Source organism: Delphinapterus leucas, chromosome 1 (genome assembly GCF_059928025.1).
Source record: "Delphinapterus leucas isolate spDelLeu-1000000601 "Yukka" chromosome 1, BTC_Dleu_Yukka2, whole genome shotgun sequence".
Taxonomy (NCBI): Eukaryota; Metazoa; Chordata; class Mammalia; order Artiodactyla; family Monodontidae; genus Delphinapterus; species Delphinapterus leucas.
The window spans coordinates 171,711,570-171,730,302 of record NC_143129.1 but is presented as its reverse complement, the minus strand read 5'-3'; the positions used below and the strand labels follow the sequence as shown (position 1 = coordinate 171,730,302).

At 38.7% G+C, this 18,733-nt stretch overlaps 1 protein-coding gene across 9 annotated transcripts in view; it reads left to right on the top strand.

The window, feature by feature from the left end:
* The first annotated feature begins 952 nt into the window (after positions 1-952).
* Positions 953-18,733, top strand: part of NIPAL3 (NIPA like domain containing 3) — a 77,146-nt gene continuing 59,365 nt past the window's right edge. For 3 of the 9 annotated variants that reach the window (XR_016388404.1, XM_089898969.1, XM_089898946.1), the window contains exon 1: positions 953-18,695. The gene's annotated coding sequence lies outside the window, so the exon portion shown is untranslated. The remainder of the gene's footprint in view (positions 18,696-18,733) is intronic. The other 6 variants (XM_089898981.1, XM_089898986.1, XM_089898952.1 and 3 more) reach the window with 5 other exon arrangements.

Here is an 18,733-nt window from a genome sequence, read left to right as displayed (position 1 = left end):
TTGAGGGGCTTTGGGCGTCTGGAAAGGACAATGACTGCTGCCCGAGGAGTTCCGGCTGGGTGGAGACAAGATGCGCATGCCCATTACCACCCTGCCAAGTAGAAGGTGCTCGGGCATTCAGGGGAAGGTGTGCTGGCTTCCACCCGGGAGACGCGAGGAAACAGTGTGGGAGCCTGGAGCTGCTGCGAGGGTCGTCCTCACTCTGCCTGACCCTGGCTGTGCCACTTACTCAACTTTCTTTGTGTCCCAGAGTCATTATCTGAAAAGTGGGGATAACGGGACTTAGCTCCCAGGGTCATCGATTATGGGGATTAAATGAGTTCATAAAGGCAACATCTTCAAGGGGAGCCTGGCACACTGTCTGTGCCAGCCAAGTGTTTGCGATTTCCACCAGCGTGTCCTGCAGACCCCTGAGGAAGGGGTGCTGGTGACTGATATGGAAGTGGTCAGGCTTCTAGAGCAGGAAGGTCGGGCAGACCCCACTGTGGTTCAAACACGCAGCTGAGTGCACATGCGGGGAAATTATCCCCCTGAAGATGGCGGTCTCTGCAGACTGAACTTCCTTTCATTGAAAAAGCTCTGACGTTAAAAAATTCATTTAAAAATATCCCTGGTCTGGTGCCTTATCAAGGCAATAAGTGAACCGTATTAACTTTGTACAATTTCACCACAAATTAAACACTGTCCTGCTTACCGCTGGGGAGGGTGGATTTGCTGTCAGGCTATGTCTGAAATTAACATGTATTTTAAAATTGTGCATCTAGAGGAAAGGGTGTCTGTATCCTACCAGTATCCCTTCATGTGTGCCTGGAAGGGATTAATCAGGTTTAGGATCATGGAATAGTCATCCCTGGCAAGGGCCTACCTATTATAACATCCTTATTTTTAAGATGAGGAAACAGAGATGCAAAGACTTTAAGGGAGTGTCCTTAGTGTTACACAGCTTGGGAAATAGTGACCACAATCCAGGGTGGCATGGGGACAGAATCGGGAGGTGGGGGAGGAAACTGTCCCTCGGGTGGCTGGGCTATGCTCTGTTCCAGATTAGGCATGTCTCTTCATGCACCCAGTGTCAGCAGCACATCTGTACATAACTGTAACGTGTTCAGGGAAGCAGACTTCATTTCTAGCAGCCAAAATTGCAGCCCGGGCACCGAGCCCAGTGAAGGTTTCCTCGTACGCAGCAGTCAGATTCTCATGGGGAATGGGAGCCGGGCAACGAGGCCCTGAAGTTTCTCTCCGAAGTCAGGCTGATAAGGTAAGTGCACATTTCAGAGGGCACTGATTCTCTGTGTTAAAGGTGTGCTAGATGGGTCACAGAACGAATGTGAGGACACAACCAAGTCATGAGATGAGGCACAGGGTGTGTACGATTAATGTCATAAGAAGGGTGGTGAGACACCAGAGTTTTAAAATCTGCTTTTAATTTGTATTGCCTCACTAAATTATTGGGTGATGTTAAACAGAATTCTTAACTTCTCAATGCCCATTTCTCTCAGGAAGAATGAGAATAATGAGCAGGCAATAAGACATTTTCTTCCTGTTTTTATAGCTTGAAGAACCTAAAAAAGTATAATAATCCAAATTGTACATTTCAGATGAGGAAACTGAAGCCCAGAAAAGTCAAGTGATTAGTCTAAACCCGGTCAGCTAGTAACAGAGCAGAAGAAGAAATGGAGGGAGTCCTTCAGGCAAGAGAAAAATGATACCGGTTGGAAATCTGGCTCTACATAAAGGAATGAAGAGCTCTGGAACTAGTAAATATGTAGGTAAATGTAAAATGTAGAACCCTGAGTATAAATTGATGCATTTAGATATAAACATAACATTTTATATCTAAAAATGCATCTAAATTGATGCATTTAGATATAAACATAAAATTTAAATCATTTTTTAAATAACTGACTATTTAAAGCAAAAATAATAACCCAGGGGCCAGGGTTTATGGATCCCATGCCCTTTCTAAAAAATTCCATACTTATTTACAAAATGCTTTCAAATGCTTAAATGAACGTTTTCACATCGTCAAACCAACGCAACCACGTTTGAAAAGTACTAATCAAATTTCTGAGCTATTTCTCTCTATATCGGATGCTGCCTATAGCTTTGGCTGGCTGCCACCTTGGTTCCTTCAGCAGAAAAATTTCTGAAAAGTAATAGTCGTTTAAAATGCAAACTTTAAAAGCCAGACCATTCAGTTTCTGGATTTGAGTCTTCAGAACATGATCATGTAGAATGGGGTCTACACACACGACATCTTCCCCTATCTTGAGTTTGGTCTGTTTGGTGGAGGCATTTTCAGAAACGCACGCGCTGACTTTCATAGATGGACTTGATGGCTTTGCGGGCCACAGAGGGAGGTGTGGTGCCATGTGTGGACAGAGCATGAGGCTTAGGAGTGAGCTGGGCCTGGGTTTGAGGTCTAATTCTTTCAACGTTGATTCAGCAGATATTCATGTGGGGCCTCTTATGTGTCAAACCCTGCATTGTGAGACCTCGGGTGGGTCAGTCATTTAACTTCCCTAAGCCCGGGTTTCCTCTTCTGTTAAATTAAGGTATAAACCCTTCCTCTTAGCATTGTTCAGAGGATTAGAAATATGGTCTAAAACTGGTTTCACGCATAGTAGGGATTGGTAAATGGTGGCTGTCATTATTTTTATTGGAGGTTGGCTGCAGATATCTGAGAGATGGACAGTATACTGTCGGTAAAATGACAAATGGAAAAACCAGACAAAAAAGAGACAGAGAGACAGATGGACAGTTAAAACATAGAGAGGAAACACCTGAGCGGATAGCTTATTTATCACCGTTGGAGAAAACATGCAAGTAGTTAAAAATATATGTGTGTGTGTACACACACACTATATTCTTTACTATTTGCTTTCTCGGAATCCTAAAATATCAGAAGTGGAGGGAACTTAAACATTCTCTAGCTCAGCGCTCTTGTTTACAAAGGAAGAAACAGGCCAAGGGGCACAGGGGCTTGCCGAGGACTCACCTGGGTTCAGGACCCAGATCTCCCCATCCCCTCTCGCCATCTTGGCGAGGGGGTAGGATGAAAAACATTTTTAGAATGCAGCAAAAGGTAACTGACATGATGACTCCTCCAAAAGAATGTTATTCTAAAGGTCCTAGTTAAACGAATAAAGGAATGAAGATGTTAAAAGACTCTTGCGTCTGCGAGTTGCTTCCGTCCCCTGCTGGTGAGAGGGGAGAACATCAGACCTGGGCTTTCAGCCGGTGAAATTACAGAAGTTAGGTGAGGACCCACCAGGACCCAAGCAGAACGTTCCAGATCAAAGAGAAAAAGAGACACAGATATTTGGGGAAGAGGGTAAGGAAGGGGGAAATGCAGGAACAGTTCTAACACATTGTCAAAGGAAGCTTAAAAAAGAGGGGGGGTGTCATCACAAAGGTAATTTTACGTTTATTAGACTCGTTTATTTTTCCTTTTATGTTATTTGAAGAAAGTCTTGTTCTTCCTGTCATGTTTTGAGTGAGGCTGGGGGTAGGGGGGAGGAAAGAATTTTTATCTTTTACTTCATACGTCTGGGATTTTTGCATTTTTGATTTTTATAGTAATTTTAAAAATACATTTCTTGTGAAAAAATGTTTGGTTTCAGTGTGGCCCCGTAAGTCCAGACATGTTTTCCACTGGATTTAATATCTTTCCAGCTCATTCCTACAGCCCAGTCAGAGCGCACAGCTGGAGAGGGTGCTGCAGCTCCTTGGATGACACTGCCCTCTACTGGTCACAGAGAGAGACGCACCAGCCAGACTCGCGTGCCTGTCCCCTGAGGCTAAAATCCAGACTAAAAGTAAAGCATTTCTAAGACAACGCCATTACCTTTTTTTTCCCCCCACGGTTTTAAAAACTCATTTAATGTGTTACTTTTCGCCACAAAACATACCACAGGCTAAACTGATACAAACAACTACTACATTTGATTTTAACGAAAACGCCGAGAGGCGCGCCATTACCTTTTTATGGTAAAACCTCTTGGCTTGACTATTAAATCCTTTTTTTTCTGATTCTGGAATTCTGGAAGGCTGATATTTAAAAGGAATGGAGGATTGTGTTGGATACGCAGCAGTAAAACCTAAACAACAAAAATAGAATAAAAAATAGTACAAAACACAGAACTGAGGAATGCACAAAACAGAGAGCTGTTAACATTTTATTTTAAATGGAATAAAAAGAGAAACTTGCCTTTTGACAAGAGATAAACATGAAACTGGGTTGTTTTTTTTTAAAGACCCTCTTGGTAATTTATTGGTTCCCGCCCCGCCATCCACCCCACCTTCCCAAGCACCTCCAGCTCTTAAACTAGTGAGACTTGGTCACACAGCTGAAGCATATTATCAAGGGAAGAGGAAGGATCCGACAGGAAAGGCGTTCTTGCCAAGGAGGAAGGGGACACAAAACCATTTGGAGCAGCCTTGGAAGAGAGCCAGGCAGCGGGACAGAGCAAGAGTCCTCACTCATCCTCAGCCCAGAATCACAGATCAGCGAAGCACCGTAAAGATACAGAGAGGTCAGGAAATCCCAGAGCAGAGTGGGGCTCGCTCTCATTCTTCAGGACACAGTGCAACACAAGTGTAAGTTTAGGTTTCTGAGCAGACTTGGGGTGAAAAAGCAGAAGGATCATTTATAGAAAATCAAGTTAAAACTTTATATGTCTGGGTTGTGATGTATAAATGATATACAAACTCCCCCTTTTACATTCCTTCCAGTGAATGGTGCAGAGAACCAGAGCAAAGAGAGCTGTACAGAGAAAGAGTTCCGGAGACGTGCACTAGGTTCCCCTCAAGTAGTTTCCTGAGTATCAATCAGCCCAGGCATGTGAGAAAACTCCCCAAGGCTGGGGAAAGATTCACCTGAAAAAGTTAGGGTAAACAATACCTGAACACTGGGAACAGGAATAGCTCCTGTTCCCACAAGTCAGAGTGGAAAACCTCATAATTCATGGGACACAAGGAGAATATGCAGAAGGGTTTTGCCTCAGAAATAGGGTAAAATTACCCCCAGGCTAAATGCTTCTCTGGTTCCAGCTAACAAAGCTTAAAAGCAAGACTTGAAAAGATCAAACTTCCCAAGTAACTTAACTGCATCCCAGAACAAAGCACAAGAATTCATAGGACTACTAAAATATACAGCACCCAACAGGTAAAAATAACTGGCATTCGATAAAAAATTAATGGGCATACAAAGAAGGGAAAAAATACAATTCACAATGAGGAGAAAATAAACAATCGATCAAATCCAACTCAGAAATGATATAGATGATAGAATACAAGAACATTACATTACAATAATAATTGCATTTGATATGTTCAAGAAGCTGGAAAAAAGATTGAACTTATTAAGTAGGTGCATGGAAGATATAAAGAAGATCCAAATCAAACTTCTACAGATGAAAACTAAAAAGTCTGAGATTAAAAATACACTAGACACTGCAGAAAAAAGACTAGTGAACTTGAAGACATTGAAATACAAACCATTCAAAACACAGAGCGAAAAAGGACTAAAAAATACAGAGTATCAGTGAGCTTTGTGAAAACTTCAAGGAACCTAATATACGTTCCAAAGAAGAGAGGTGGGAGAGAGGAAATAGAAAAAAATCTTTCAAGAAAAAAGTGGCTGGAATTTTCCAGATTTGATTTAAAAAAACATAAACCTGCACATCAAAGAAAGGCAGTGAAACTCAAGCACATGAAACAGGAATTTAACTCCACCAAGGCACATAATAATCAAATTGCTTTTTGTTTTTTTACTTTTAATTTATTTTTTTAAAGCTTTTGGCCTCACCACTGTAGCATGTGGGGATCCCAGTTCCCTGACCAGAGATCGAACCCGTGCCCCCTGCAGTGGAAGCACAGAGTCCTAACCACTGGACCGCCAGGGAAGTCCCCATCAAATTGCCTTTTTAAAGTGATAGGAAGTCATAAAATCAGGCAGAGAAAAAAAGACACATTACACACAAAGCAACAAATATAACAGCAGATGACCATCAGAAACAACGTCTGTTAAGGTACCAGAAGGGAAAAACTATCGGCCTAGAATCCTGTACCCTGTAAAAATATCTCTCAAAGATGAAAGCAAGATAAAGACTTTTGAAGATATACGAAAACTAAAAGAATTAATCACCAGTAACCTGGAACTACAAGAAATGGAGGGAGTCCTTCAGGCAAGAGAAAAATGATACCGGTTGGAAATCTGGATCTACCTAAAGGAATGAAGAGCTCTGGAACTAGTAAATATGTAGGTAAATGTAAAACATAGAACCCTGAGTATAAATTGATGCATTTAGATATAAACATAAAATTTAAATCATTTTTTAAATAATTGACTATTTAAAGCAAAAATAATAACTCTCTTGTGGCATTTATAACGTATGTAGAAGTAAGATGTTTGACAGCAACAGTGCAAAGTCAAGGAAAGAAAAAATAAAAATATACAGTTGTAAGGTTCTTCTACTATATGTGAAGTATAATAATATCACTTGATGGTAGAATGTGATAAAATTAAAGATGTATATTATAAACTCTGTAGTACAGATCAGCAAACTTGCTCTGTAAAGGGCCAGATAGTAAATATTTAAGGTTTTGCAGGCTATATTGTCTCTGTTGCAACCATTCAGCTCTGCCATTATGGAGTGAAGGAGCAACAGACAACACATAAACAAATAGAGGTAACTATGTTCCAATAAAATTTTATTTATAGAAACAGGCAACAGGTCAGATTAGGCCCAAGGGCCAAAGTTTGTCAACCCTTGCTCTAAAGCAACCACGAAGAAAACACTGCAAAGAGCTGTTCCTAAAACGCCAACAAAGTAGACAAAATAGAAACAAAAAAATATTCAATACAAAAGAATCCAGAAAATGTAAACAAAGAACAGATGGGACTGCAATAAAGAAGGTAATTTCATAATGATAAAGCGGCCAATTCCTCAAGAGAATATAACAGTTCTAAGCACTGATATACTCAATAACAAGAAATTCAAAATACAGGTAATAAAAACTGATAGAACTGCACGAAGAAATAGAAGATTCCACAAAAATTGTCAGAGATTTCAAAATCTCTCCCTCAATAATTTAAGCAAGTAGATAGAAGATCAATAGACATACACGACTTGAACAATACTATTTACCTAACTTGACCTGACTGACATTTATAGAACACTCCACCTATCAATTCTATACAATCTATCCTAGAAAACTGAAGAGAAAAAGACATTTCCCAAATCATTCTATGAGGCCAGTTACTACCGTGTTACCAAAGCCAGACAGAGTCATAACAGAAGGTGAGAGGGAATCACTATAGATCATTAACCCTCATAAATATACGTGCAGAAATTCTTATAAAAATGTTAGCAAATTAAACTCAACAATATATAAAAAAGATAACACATCATGATGAAATGAGGTTTATCCCGGTGATCCAAAGATAGGTTAACATTTGACAATCAATGTAATTCACCATATTGACAAACTAAAAAAGAAAAACTATATGGTCATGTCAATAGAGGCAGAATGGAATCATACAATATGTACTCTTTTTTGTCTGGTTTCTTTCACTGAGCACAGTTATTTTGAAATTCATCCATGTTGTTCAAGTATCAATACTTCATTGTTTTTTATTGCTGAGTGGCATTCCATTGTATAGAAATGTGACAATTTTTTATTCATTGTTGATGAAAATTTGAATTGTTTCTAGATTGGAAGTATTACAAGTAAAGCTATTAACAACATTCAATCCCAAGTCTTAAAATGGACATAAGTTTTCATTTCTCTTGGGTAGATACCTAGGAGAGGAATGGCTGGATCATACTTTCACTTTTTTGAGAAACTTCCAAACCCTTCTCCAAAGTTGTGGTATCTTTGTGTATCTCCACTATTAGTGTGTGAGACTTACTGTTACTTCCCATCCTCAACAACAATGGGCAGTCTTTTTTTAAAAAAATAATTTATTTATTTTTGGCCGTGTTGGGTCTTTGTTGCTGCACGTGGGCTTTCTCTAGTTGCGGCGAGCAGGGGCTACTCTTCGTGGCAGCGCGCGGGCTTCTCATTGCAGTGGCTTCTCTTTTTGCGGAGCACGGGCTCTCGGTGCACGGGCTTCAGTAGTAGTGGCTCATAGGCTCAATAGTTGTGGCTCACGGACTCTAGAGCACAGGCTCAGTAGTTGTGGCGCACGGGCTTAGTTGCTCCACGGCATGTGGGATCTTCCCGGACCAGGGCTCGAACCCGTGTTCCCTGCATTGGCAGGCGGATTCTTAACCACTGCGCCACCAGGGAAGTCCCATGGGCAGTCTTTTTAATTCCAGCCATCCCATTAGATGTGTAGTGGTATCTCATTGTGACTTTAATTTGCATATCTCTAGTGACTAATGATGTTGAGCATCTCTTCATATGCTATTTGCTACCTGTTTATCTTTTTTTTTTTTTTTTGGTAAAGTGTCTGTTTAGTAGATGGAGAAAGCACTTTGTAAAATTCAGTGTTCTTTTATGATTAAAAGAAAACCCTAGCCAACTAGAAATAGAAGCAAATTTCCTTAATCTGATAAAAGGTATCTATGACAAAAGCCTACACCAAACATGATACTGAAAGCTTTCTCTTGAGATAGAGAACAAAACCAGGTTGACTGCTTTCATACTTCTGTTCAACATTGTACTGAAGAACTCTAACCTGTACAAAGGCCAAGAAAAATAAATAAAAATGCATAGATCAGAAAGGAAGGAAATAAAGCTGTCATTATTCATAGACAAGACTGTATATGGAGAAATTTCAAAAGAATCTATAGATAACCTATTAGAGGTAATAACTGAATTTAGCAATGTCAATATACAAAAATCAATTAATTTTATTTCTATGCCAGCAGCAAACAATTAGAAAATGAAATAAAAATAGTACCATTTACAACAGCATAAAAATCAAATGCCTAGAATAGATATATAGAAGATATGCAAGGCCTCTACATAGAAAACTATAAAACATTATTGAGAAAAATTTAAGAAAATAAAAGAAAGGATACACATGGATTGGAGAACTCAATATTGTAAAGATGTAAATTATCCCCAACTTGATGTCTAGAATCAATGCAATCTAAATCAAAATGACAGTAAAGATGTTTTTAGGACATTAATGTGATGATTCTAAAATTTATATGGAAATTCAGTGTGGCCAAGGGTAGCCAAGATAAACATAGTACATAGCTGAAGGACTTATACTAGATAAGAAAAAAACTTGTTATAGAGTTACAGTAATTAAAGGTGGTATTTGAACAGCATAAAGAATCCGGAAGCAGACCTGCATATACATAGACATGATTTACAACAATGATAGCACTGCGGAGTAGCAGAAAAAGAACGCTCTTTCAATAAATGGTGCTGGGCAATTGGATATACATACTGAAAACAATAGATTTGGACGTCTTCATACCATACACACAAACAATTCCAAGTGAATCGTAGGTCTAGACGTGAAAGGTAAAATAATACAGTTATTAGAAGAAATTATTTTGGGATAGGCAAAGATTTCTTAAATAGGACAGACATTATACACTAACTATAAGGGAAAATATTGATGAAATGGCCTATAGTAAAATCAAGAGCTTCTCTTCATTAGCACACCATTAAGAGAATGTAAAGGAAAGTCACAGATGGAGGGAAGATATTTACTTTACCTATAGCCAATGAACGGATACATTTCTAGAATGTTTTCAAGAACTCCTAAGAAAAGAAAAACCCAATAGAAAAAATGGGTAAAAAACGGGAACAGTCACTTCTCCAAAGAGAATATCCTAAAAGTCAGGCAACACATGAAAAAGTGCTCAATCTTTCTGATCAAAGGACAATGCAAATTAAAACCCTGATGAGCTAAAAGTGTTGGTGAGGATGTAGAGCAACTGGAATGATCATACATTGCTTGTAAGGAAGTAAAATTGGCACGCTCACTTTGGAGAACTAGTGGTATCAACTGAGCTGATCATAAACACACTCTATGACCCAGCAATTCTCCTAGGTATAGACCCAAGGAATGTATACATACATGTCCCAAAAGACATGAACAAGAATAGTCATAAAAGCTTTTAGTCATAGTGCCTCAAGACAGGAAACAATCCAGATGTCCTGCAATAGTATAATGGATAAACTAATTGTGGTACATTAGAACAAAGAATGCTATGCCATTTTACGGCAATGAAAATGAACTAATCACTGATACATGAAACATGAAGTTAAATCTCTCAAACATGAAATAAGCCTGAGAGAAAAGAGTTCATATTGTATGATTCCAATTTATATAAAGTTCAAAACAGACTAAAGTAATTAATGATATTAGAAGTCAGGATAGCCATAGTGTTTACATTTGCAGAGAAGGGGGATAATGCCCAGGAAGGGACAAGACAAGGGCTTCTGGGATGCTGGTGTTTACCGCGGGGTCTGAGAAGTGATTCCATAGGTGGTGGTTTCTTTGTGAATATTCATTAAGCTGTACAATTATGATTTGTTTTCTGAATATATATTAAGCTTCAATTTAAAAGTATTAAAGAAAAAGAGAGAGCACTAAATCAAAAGGTGGGAGGAAGAAAGAGAGGTCCAGCTGTGGGTCTGAGAGCAGGGACTCTAGAGGCCCACCAGGGCGGTGGTAATACCCCTAAAAGAAAAAGCAGTGGAGTGAGTGAGGATCTTGGAACGAAGTTTCCAGCCTCAGCAATGATTGCCCAAGCCCAGAGGTAGTCCCGGATTAGTGCATACTAACAAAACCAAAGGAATACATGGGCTGAGACAGTGGAGCTTTCACCTGTCTGGATGGATGACCCATGATCTGAGTACCTCTCCCCTCCCTCACCCAGACTCCCATCATCACATCACCTTTTTCTACTAAGAAAGGTCCAAAACTTGAAATAAGGAGGAATAGCATTTGTGCCAGTAATGGCTGGAGTTTAACTTTCCAACAACCTGGCAGAATGGGGGCTTGGGTTAAGTTTTAGGAAATAAAGTAAGATCTCTTCCTCCTTCTCCCCGCCACCACCATCCTTTCTTCTCATAGTTTCTTCCCAATCATCACCCTAGAGGCAGTGGGAGAATGACCAAAGCAATCTATTTGATATACTTAAGAGTGGCCTTGTGGGTATAACCCAGGATTTACTATATCCCCCTAAAATTTGCTCTTATGTACTAAAATGAACATATGTCAGGAGCTCTCGTCCCCAAAGACCTCTGTTATAAAATTCACTAGACCTTTCTGTACTTTGTCAGTCTTTCTGGAATATTTTTTGCCAGAGTGTTGGTCTTTTTGCATGGAGTTGTCCATCTTAGCAAAGTTCTGTGATATATTCCACGTGTTTGATGAAAAACTTGACTGCGTGTTCTTCTAATCACCTGAAACAGCAAAATACAGCATTTGTAGGGATCACTTCACAATGGTAAGTATGTTGATTGGGTTCTGTTGTATCTGCAGGATAAACTGAGAAATCTTGTGGGTAGAGGCTGAGATTTACCAAGTTCCACGACCCCAAATCCCAAATACATTGCACTGCTTGTAGTAGGAACTCTGTAAGTGGTCTCTGTTGATGTTGCTTACAGAGCTCCTGTAGGCTTGAATTTTATAAATTTATTTCTACTGAGATAATTTACATACAATATAATTCATCGGTTCAAAGTGTACATTTTTAAGTTTTGGCAAGTGTTTACAATTGTGTAAAATACCACAACAATTAAGATATAAATATATCCATCCTCCGCCTCCCCAAAGCTCCCTATGTCTCTTTGCAGTCGATACCCTCCTAACCCTGGCATCTGGAAACCACTGCTTTTCTTTCTGTCACAATAGTTGCCTTTTCTAGAATGTTATATATGTGTAATCATACAGTATATATACTGTTTTGTGTCTATTTTTTTTCACTTAACACAACGCTTTTGAGATTCTTCCATGTGGTAGCATGTATCAATAATTTGTTCCAGCTGCTATACATTCTCACCAACACATTTGGTAAGTCTTACTAATTTTAGGCATTCCAGTGATTGTATAGTGGTATCTCATTGTCATTTTAATTTGTATATTTTCATGTGCTTATTTGCCATTTGTTTACCTCCTTTGGTGAAGTGTCTGTTCAAATCTTGACTATTTTTTAAACAATTGGGTTATCTCACTATTGAGTTATAGAAGTTCTTAATATATTCTGGATACAAGCCCTTTATCATATATGTGTTTTAGGAATATCTGCTCCCAGTCTGAGGCTTGCCTTTTCATTTTCTTAACAGTGTCTTTTCAAAAGCAGAGGTTTTCATCTTGATCAGGTCGAATTTATCGATTTTTTTTTATGGTTTGTGATTCTTTTTTGTCTTGTCTAAGAAATCTTTGCCTAACTCAAGGTCACAAATATTTTCTCCTATGTTTTCTTCTATAAGTTTTATGCTTTTAGCTATTATGCTTAGGTCTAAGATTCATTCTGAATTAAATTTTATATTTGGCATGAGATATAGGTCGGGTTTGTTTTATTGCATTTAAATATTCAATTGTTCTAGCACCATTTGTTGAAAAGAATATCCTTTTCTCTATTGAATTATTTTGGCATAGTCATCAAAAGTCCAAGAATTCTGTTCTTTTGACCTATATGTATACCCTTATACCAACAGCGCACTATCTTGGCTTTATAAGTTTTGAAATCAAGGTAGTTGCAACTTTGTTCTTCACTTTCAAAATTATTTTGAGTATACTAGTTCTTTTTAAAGTTATTATTATATAAGTTTCAGTAGTACAGAATTGTAATTTGACACCTGTGTACGCTACAAAATGATCACCACCACAGGTCTAGTTACCATCCATCACCATACAGTCGATGCCCTTCACACATTTCACCCCCCCCACCCCCAACACACTTCCCCTCTGGGAACCATTGGTACTGGCCCTTATAAGCTCTTTCAAATTACCATGCAATTTATACAACTAGCAGCTCAATTTCTACCAAAAAACCTCTTTGGATTTGAATTGGGATTGCACTGAACCTATAAAACAATTTAGAGAGAATTAATATCTTAACTTTGTCGAGTGTTATGACCCATTAATGTGGTATATTTCTCCAATTATTTTCAACATTAAGTATGACGATGTTAATTGTAGGTTTTCTTTTTTCTTTCTTTTTTAATTTATTTTTTAATTTTTTTTGCGGTCCGCGGGCCTCTCACTGTTGTGGCCTCTCCTGTTGCAGAGCACAGGCTCCGGACGCGCAGGCTCAGCGGCCATGGCCCACGGGCCCAGCCGCTCCGCGGCATGTGGGATCCTCCTGGACAGGGGCACGAGCCCGTGTCCCCTGAATCGGCAGGCGTACTCTCAACCACTGCGCCACCAGGGAAGCCCAGTGGGAAGGTTTTTTAATGACAAACTCCATTTGCTTGTTAGATATAAGGTCTTCAGATTATCTATGTCTTCTTGAGTGAGCTTTGGTAATTTGTGTCTTTCAAGGAAGATTTTCCATTTCATCTCTGTCATGTAATTTATGGGCATTAAGTTGTTCATAATAGTCCCTTATTATCCTTTATGTCTGTAAGTTCTGTAGTAATATCCCTCCTTCATTTCTGATATTGGTAATTTGCATCTTATATCTTTTTGTTAAGACTGGCTAGAGGTTTATGGATCTTTTCAAAAGAAAACAGCAAGGGGTTTCATTGATTTTTTTCCCATTTCTGTTTTCTATTTCATTTACGTCTACTATTACCATTATTATTTCCTTCTTTCTATTTACTTTAGGCTTCATTTGCTCTTCTTTTTCTAGCTTTTTAAGGTGGAAGCTTAAATCTAGGAATTTAGACCTTTCTTCTTTCTTAATATAAGCATTTAATACTGTGAATTTTCCTTTAATCCCTGTTTTAACAGCATCTCATGTATGCTGAAATGTGCCTTCGTTTTCTTCCTAAACTAGCTTCTATTTTTCATATAATATCTTTTGACATATGGTTTATTTGGAAGACTGCTGTTTAATTTCCAAGTAGCTGGAGGGATTTTGAGTTTTTCTGTTGTTATTGGATGGAGGTTTTTAAAAATAAATGTCAATTAGGTCAAATTGGTTGATAATGTTGTTCAAGTCTTTTATATCCTTATTGATTTTCTCTTTATTCATTCTTTCAATATGGAGAGAGAAGTGTTGAAATCTCCCACACTAAATTATTGTGAATTTGTTTATTTCTTTTTTAAGTTTTGTCAGTTTTTGTTCCATGTATTTTAAAGCACTGTTTGGTGCATGCACATTTATAATTTTTACCTCTTCTTGGTGAATTGAACCCTTTATCACTGTGAAATGCCCCTCTTTATCCCTGGTAATATTCCTTGTTCTGAAGTCTATTTTTTCTGATATTAATATAGTCACTCCAGTTTTCTTTTGACTACTGTTAGCAAACTGTATCTTTTTGCATCGTTTTACTTTTAACCTATCCGTGTCTTTATATTTAAAGTTGGTTTCTTAAAGGTAACATATAGTTGAGTTGGGTCTTGGTTTTTTAAAATCTGTTCTGGTTATCTCTTTTTTTTTTAAGAAGATGTTGGGGGTAGGAGTTTATTAATTAATTAATTTATTTTTGCTGTGTTGGGTCTTCATTTCTGTGAGTGGGCTTTCTCTAGTTGTGGCAAGTGGGGGCCACTCTTCATCGTGGTGCGTGGGCCTCTCACTATTGCAGCCTCCCTTGTTACGTAGCACAGGCTCCAGATGCACAGGCTCAGTAGTTGTGGCTCATGGGCCTAGTTGCTCCGTAGCATGTGGGATCCTCCCAGACCAGGGCTCGAACCCATGTCCCCTGCATTAGCAGGCAGATTCTCCACCACTGAGCCACCAGGGAAGCCCTGGTTATCTCTTTTTAATTGGAGTGTTTAAAACTTTTACATTTAATGTAAAAATTTATATGGTTGGATTTAAATCTATCATTCTCCTATTTGATCTTTGTTCCTTTTTTCCTTCATTCTTTTGGATTAAATGAGTATTTCTTATGATTCAATTTTACCTTCATTGCTGATTTATTAGCTATACCTATTTTATTTTTAGCAGTTGCTTTAAGGTTTAGCGTTTACATCTTTAATTTATCACAGTAAAAAGAAACACCACTTCACATATAACGTAAGAACTTTACAATAGTATACTTCCATTTCCCACATTCCATACTTTTGTTGAGATACATTTTAGTTCTACATATATTATGAATCTCATGTTATTTTTTTTTAAGACTTGTTTTAATTTTATTCATTTTTTGGCTGCATTGGGTCTTTGTTGCTATGCGCGGGCTTTCTCCAGTTGCGGCGAACGGGGACTACTCTTTGTTGTGGTGCACGGGCTTCTCATTGCGGTGGCTTCTCTTGTTGCAGAACTCGGGCTCTAGGCATGCAGGCTTCAATAATGCAGCACACGGGCTCAGTAGTTGCAACATGTGGGCCCTAGAGTGCACGGGCTTCAGTAGTTGCGGTGTGTGGGCTCAATAGTTGTGGCGTGCAGTCTCAGTAGTTGTGGCACATGGGCTTAGTTGCTCTGCAGCATGTGGGATCTTCCCAGACCAGGGATCGAACTCACGTCCCCTGCATTGGCTGCCACCAGGGAAGTCCCTCGTGTTATTTTTCATTTAAACAGTCAATCATTTTTTAAGGAGATTAAAATAAGAAAAAATGTATTTTATATTTACCATTGTCAGTGTTCTTTAATTCTTTGGGTTTATCTAAGCTTCTGTCTGGTATCATATTCCTTCTGTCTGCAGAACCTATTTTAACATTTCTTGTAGTGAAAGTCTTCTGATAATGCATTCTCTAGGTTTTTGTTTGCCTAAAATAATCTTTTTTCCTTTCATTTTTCTTAGTCATTTTTTTTTTTTGCGGTATGCGGGCCTCTCACTGTCGTGGCCTCTCCCGCTGCGGAGCACAGGCTCCGGATGCGCAGGCCCAGCGGCCATGGCTCACAGGCCCAGCCGCTCCACAGCATGTGGGATCCTCCCAGACCGGGGCACAAACCCGCGTCCCCTGCATCGGCAGGCGGACTCTCAACCACTGCGCCACCAGGGAAGCCCAGTCATTTTTATTGGTAATAGAATTCTGTGTTGACAGTTTCCCTCCTCCCCCCAACTTTAAAATATATTACTCCATTGTCTCCTAACTTGCATAGTTTATGATAAGTGATCCACTGTAATTCTTATCTTATGTCCTAATACATCTTTTTTACCCACTATTTTTAAGTTTTTCTGTTTATCACTTTTATTCAGAAATTTGATGATGACTTTGCATCATTTTATTATTTTCTTTATGTTTTTACTGTTTTGGATTCATTGAAATTCCTGAATCTGCAGATTTATAGTTTTCATCAAATTTGGAAAATATTCAGCCATTATTTTTTCAAAAAATTTTGAGCCTTTCCCCACCCTGGCTTCTTTCCTGGAGCTACAAGTATACGTATATAGATTACTTAATATTGTCCCACAATCACTGAGATTCTGTTCTTGCCCCTCCCCCGCACTTTCATTTGGACAGTGTATATTGCCTTTAAGTTCAAAGATCTTCTGTAGTTTCTAATCTGCTGTTAATCCCATCTATTATATTTTTATTTCAAATATTGCATTTCTCATCTCTAGAAGTTACATTTGGGTCCTTTTAAAAAATATTTTCCATTTTTATCTTCATTATGTTCATGTTTTCCTTTACATATTTGAGCATGTTTATAATACCTGCTTTAATGTCTTTTTCTACGAATTTTTAAATTTTTATTTATTTAATTTATTTATTTTTGGCTGCATTGGGTCTTTGTTGCTGCACACGGGCTTTCTCTAGTTGCGGTGAGCGGGGGCTACTCTTCATTGCAGTGTGTGGACTTCTCATTGCGGTGGCTTCTCTTGTTACAAAGCATGGGTTCTAGGAGTGCAGGCTTCAGTAGTGGTGGCTCAAGGGCTCTAGAGCACAGGCTCAGTAGTTGTGGTGCATGGGCTTAGTTGCTCCAGGGCATGTAGGATCTTCCCGGACCAGGGCTCGAACCCATGTCCCCTGCATTGGCAGGCAGATTCTCAACCACTGTGCCACCAGGGAAGCCCCTTTTCTACTAATTTTATGATCTCTGTCATTTCTGGGACTGCTAATATTGACTGCTCTTTCTCTTGGATATATGTCATATTTTCCTGTATTTTTCATGTCCAGTAATTTTGTACTGGACGCTGGACATTGTGAGTTTTACACTGTTGGGTACTGGATTTTGAAGTATTTCTGTAGAGTGTTGCATTTTTTTTTCCTGGCACAATTTCCAGTAACTTACAGACACATATGCTCCTTTCCAGCTTTTTAAGCTTTGTTATAGTGAATCCAGAGCAGCGTTTATTCTAGGAATAATTTATCTCCACTACTAAGACATGATATTTCTATAGACTCTGCCCAATCAATCCTCATCTGGTACAGTGTCTCTCTATTCTGGTTTATGGGAACATGAAGTAGTCCCAATTCTGCATAAGGCCCAGAAATTGTTCAGCCTACCGCTTTCTGGTGGTTCTTTCCCCAGTCTTAGTTTCTTCTCATGCATGTGCCCATCATTCCTCAGCCAAAGACTTGAGGAGAACTCTCTTCCTATTTCTGAACTTTTTATGTGCAGGTCCGTCCTTTATGGTGTTCTACCCTGTAAATTCCAGCTGCTTTGGTCTCCCTGAACTCTGATTTCTATCTCCCCAGCTCAGAAACTGAGGTTTCCCTCACCCTGAACTGTGGCCTAGAAACTGCCCCCAGCACTAAGCTGGAGCAATTGTGGGGCTCACCTTGTTTTTCTCCTCTCAGGGATTACAGTACTGGGCTCCCTGTTGTTCAATGTCTAAAAACCATGATTCCTATATTTCTCTGTTTTTTTAGTTGTTAACAGCAGGAGCATGATTTAATTTTCATAGAAGTTAATCTTTCATGAACAGACTCAAGTTTTATTTTGCTCACCTTTTTTCCTAAGGAACTTACATCATTTATAAATACTAAGGAATGAAGGATTGAATAAATGATGTTATGCTGTACCAATCCTTTGCTCCTTCAGTATTTACTCTTCACTTTATTCTATCACCCTCACGGCAGCAATTCTCAATCATTTATGGTGGACAATCTATACTAAAAACTTAATATTTAATATAATTATTGGCAACACACTCAAAGAAATTAAGAAATCAAAAACAACAGAAACAAGTCAATATTGATCACAGCACAATCACTACTCTAGTATAAGAATGTCTTTTAGGATCTATAAAAGCAGCCACTATTCACTTATCACGTCTCAGTGCAGTGTTGTTGTCTTAGTAATAACCATCTACTTCCCTAGCTGCAATAAAGCTGTTATTTTTTAAATGCATTAGTGTGCTAGAATTATGAGTAATTAGAAGAGGTTTAAGCTTCCTATTACAATGGTTATATGTACATATTGTCAAATTTTTGGAAAGATAAATTTAAAAGATTGAAAAAACCAATCCATATTCCTACCACCCAAAGACAACACTATTAATAATGTTTTCCAGCCTTGTTACTGCATACCTGTGAAGCCAGGATGAGAGAAGGTGCAGCCCAGGTGTGAATGGAGCACTGTGCAGATGTGCCTCACTGGTGCACTTGCTTGTATAACTGTTCATGACAGGATGTCATGGGCCTGGAGTCTAAGAAAGAGCAATGAAGATATGCTAACTTCCTAATCAACAGCATATGTTTAAGCAGTTCCCAGGTGAGGGCCAGTGCAGTGATCAAGAGTATCCAGTCCTC